At 57.2% G+C, this 3,962-nt stretch overlaps 2 non-coding genes across 2 annotated transcripts; both read right to left on the bottom strand.

The window, feature by feature from the left end:
- Window positions 1-263: 263 nt before the first annotated feature.
- LOC126223715 (5.8S ribosomal RNA) lies at window positions 264-418 on the bottom strand. Its single transcript, XR_007543550.1, has one exon. It is a non-coding gene; the product is annotated as a 5.8S ribosomal RNA (ribosomal RNA).
- A 353-nt stretch (window positions 419-771) lies between these two features.
- On the bottom strand, window positions 772-2,676 carry LOC126223707 (small subunit ribosomal RNA). Its single transcript, XR_007543542.1, has one exon. It is a non-coding gene; the product is annotated as a small subunit ribosomal RNA (ribosomal RNA).
- Between the last annotated feature and the right edge of the window lie 1,286 nt (window positions 2,677-3,962).

The raw sequence follows: 3,962 nt of genomic DNA, 5'->3' as shown, positions 1-3,962 counted from the left end.
ATCCTTGTTAGTTTCTTTTCCTCCGCTTAGTAATATGCTTAAATTCAGCGGGTAGTCTCGCCTGCTCTGAGGTCGTTGTACGAGGTGTCGCACGCCACACCGCCAGCCGGCTGTGCACGCTACCGAGACAGTACCGGTATGCGAACCGCCAGGCGACGGGCGCGCATCGCTCGTTTGAGGGGACGTGGCCGGCCCCACAGGCCGGCACGACACACCCACGTCTCCGAAGCGGGACAAACGCCGCGCGCTTCAGTTTACGTAGCCGACCCTCAGCCAGACGTGGCCCGGGAACGGAATCCATGGACCGCAATGTGCGTTCGAAACGTCGATGTTCATGTGTCCTGCAGTTCACATGTCGACGCGCAATTTGCTGCGTTCTTCATCGACCCACGAGCCGAGTGATCCACCGTCCTGGGTGATCTTTTTACAGTTTCCACTGTCTCTTTCAAAACAGTTGCATAGGCGGGACTGAGGCGTTCGACGGCCCCTGTTCCAGTGTTTTGTGTCCAACGGCCTCACGGCCGATGGGCGTCGTACGGCTCCACTCCGGAGCGGACAGGCACTCGGGCGAACGTCATTCAAAACCGGCGCGAGGCGCCAGGTGCCGCAGGCCAGCCGCTCCAGAGCTTCAGCGCTCGTACCACACAACATTTGTCCGTTAGTTTTGAGAAGCACGCGTGGTCCCGCACGCGGCGCACAGCTACTGCGAGCCGTACAGGTAGCGTGTTGCACGACACGACACGCACATCGAAAGACATGCAGTCTAGTCGGTAATGATCCTTCCGCAGGTTCACCTACGGAAACCTTGTTACGACTTTTACTTCCTCTAAATGATCAAGTTTGGTCATCTTTCCGGTAGCATCGGCAACGACAGAGTCGATGCCGCGTACCAGTCCGAAGACCTCACTAAATCATTCAATCGGTAGTAGCGACGGGCGGTGTGTACAAAGGGCAGGGACGTAATCAACGCGAGCTTATGACTCGCGCTTACTGGGAATTCCTCGTTCATGGGGAACAATTGCAAGCCCCAATCCCTAGCACGAAGGAGGTTCAGCGGGTTACCCCGACCTTTCGGCCTAGGAAGACACGCTGATTCCTTCAGTGTAGCGCGCGTGCGGCCCAGAACATCTAAGGGCATCACAGACCTGTTATTGCTCAATCTCGTGCGGCTAGAAGCCGCCTGTCCCTCTAAGAAGAAAAGTAATCGCTGACAGCACGAAGGATGTCACGCGACTAGTTAGCAGGCTAGAGTCTCGTTCGTTATCGGAATTAACCAGACAAATCGCTCCACCAACTAAGAACGGCCATGCACCACCACCCACCGAATCAAGAAAGAGCTATCAATCTGTCAATCCTTCCGGTGTCCGGGCCTGGTGAGGTTTCCCGTGTTGAGTCAAATTAAGCCGCAGGCTCCACTCCTGGTGGTGCCCTTCCGTCAATTCCTTTAAGTTTCAGCTTTGCAACCATACTTCCCCCGGAACCCAAAAGCTTTGGTTTCCCGGAGGCTGCCCGCCGAGTCATCGGAGGAACTGCGGCGGATCGCTGGCTGGCATCGTTTATGGTTAGAACTAGGGCGGTATCTGATCGCCTTCGAACCTCTAACTTTCGTTCTTGATTAATGAAAACATACTTGGCAAATGCTTTCGCTTCTGTTCGTCTTGCGACGATCCAAGAATTTCACCTCTAACGTCGCAATACGAATGCCCCCGCCTGTCCCTATTAATCATTACCTCGGGTTCCGAAAACCAACAAAATAGAACCGAGGTCCTATTCCATTATTCCATGCACACAGTATTCAGGCGGGCTTGCCTGCTTTAAGCACTCTAATTTGTTCAAAGTAAACGTGCCGGCCCACCGAGACACTCAATAAAGAGCACCCTGGTAGGATTTCAACGGGGTCCGCCTCGGGACGCACGAGCACGCACGAGGCGGTCGCACGCCTTCGGCTCGCCCCACCGGCAGGACGTCCCACGATACATGCCAGTTAAACACCGACGGGCGGTGAACCAACAGCGTGGGACACAAATCCAACTACGAGCTTTTTAACCGCAACAACTTTAATATACGCTATTGGAGCTGGAATTACCGCGGCTGCTGGCACCAGACTTGCCCTCCAATAGATACTCGTTAAAGGATTTAAAGTGTACTCATTCCGATTACGGGGCCTCGGATGAGTCCCGTATCGTTATTTTTCGTCACTACCTCCCCGTGCCGGGAGTGGGTAATTTGCGCGCCTGCTGCCTTCCTTGGATGTGGTAGCCGTTTCTCAGGCTCCCTCTCCGGAATCGAACCCTGATTCCCCGTTACCCGTTACAACCATGGTAGGCGCAGAACCTACCATCGACAGTTGATAAGGCAGACATTTGAAAGATGCGTCGCCGGTACGAAGACCGTGCGATCAGCCCAAAGTTATTCAGAGTCACCAAGGCAAACGGACCGGACGAGCCGACCGATTGGTTTTGATCTAATAAAAGCGTCCCTTCCATCTCTGGTCGGGACTCTGTTTGCATGTATTAGCTCTAGAATTACCACAGTTATCCAAGTAACGTGGGTACGATCTAAGGAACCTGATTTAATGAGCCATTCGCGGTTTCACCTTAATGCGGCTTGTACTGAGACATGCATGGCTTAATCTTTGAGACAAGCATATGACTACTGGCAGAGATCAACCAGGGAGCTGCGTCAACTAGAGCTGAGCAGCCGGCCGCCCGGGAGTGTGTCCCGGAGGCCCGCGCGAACACGCAAGCGTCCGCTCAATTATTCTGCAAACAGGAGGAGGCTGGGCTCCCCTGCACGATACACCTCGAAACCCTCTCAGGTCCCGGCGGCGCGCAGCGCCGTCCTAAGTACTTGGTCGGGTTCGAGAGAGGCGCAATCGCCCGGAGATAGGCGAGTAGACGCTTTCAGTGCGACCACCCGTGCTCCCAACTGAGCTTGCCGCTTGCCGACAGAGGCCCGGGAGCGTGCTGTCGTGGTGTTGCCGGCGGGAGACAACACGCGGCCACAAACAGTGACCGGGCAGCTCCAACGCCAGCGCCACAGAGGGGCAGAGCCCCACTTGGGTGCCAAAGCGAACTCTCCCAGCACAGCGCACGCGCCAACACATCCGCACAGCTGCGATACAAACCACCTGCGAGAACCGCGGTGGGGCGACCGAGCAGCAGACGGCGTCGCGGCGCCGAGTGCCGGGCGGCGGCGCATCCTCAACGCACACAGTCCTCAATCGGACCAGCACACTGCAGAGATGTCCACCGCGCTTCGCACCGGGCCCGGGAGGACCCACTTTGGCCGCACGGCGCCGCGCGCTTGGGTGCGCCGGCACGCAGATGCGCCGCCTGCCGCGTCCGTCAGCCGGCGCGCCTGCCACTGGGCGCCCCCACCAGCGGCTGCCGCGCGTGCGCCCACGCAGCGCGCGGCCAGCACGCCGGGCGCCCCCCCCTCACCGGCCGGGGACGGTCCCCACCCAGCACCGCCGCGTATCGCTTCATACCCACATGCCCACTCACGTTCGTGGGTATGACGGGTGTCGCTGAAGCAACCGGTTAATACCTGTACCGATCGTCGATATCAACGATTCACTCCAGCGCGAACAACCGCGCAACAACGGATTTCCAGTTCATTTGCGTAACTTGGGCAGCAAACGTAGACGTCCATCTACATTTGCGAATTCAATGGGTCTTGCATGCTGGGATGTTATGAGTCACGACACGCCACATCAGTCCACATACATGCTGCGACGTATGCACGAGAGAACACGTGGAAGGTGGCCCGCGTACGTATGCCGATGCCATTGCACAGCTGCGAAGCTCATTGAACACGCAAACTCCTGACTGACGAACTAGAGGCGACAGGGGAGGGGGGGGGGGGGGGGGCGATATACGTCTTATAGCAGTACACATACAGGTGGATAGCGGGACCATGTGGAACGTACGCAACACTCGCTAGATGTGTGAGGGTAGGCA

The sequence above is a fragment of the Schistocerca nitens genome, unplaced genomic scaffold (assembly GCF_023898315.1).
Source record: "Schistocerca nitens isolate TAMUIC-IGC-003100 unplaced genomic scaffold, iqSchNite1.1 HiC_scaffold_254, whole genome shotgun sequence".
NCBI classification, from domain to species: Eukaryota; Metazoa; Arthropoda; class Insecta; order Orthoptera; family Acrididae; genus Schistocerca; species Schistocerca nitens.
The sequence above is the reverse complement of the archived record's forward strand: the minus strand, read 5'-3'. Positions and strand labels throughout refer to the sequence as shown.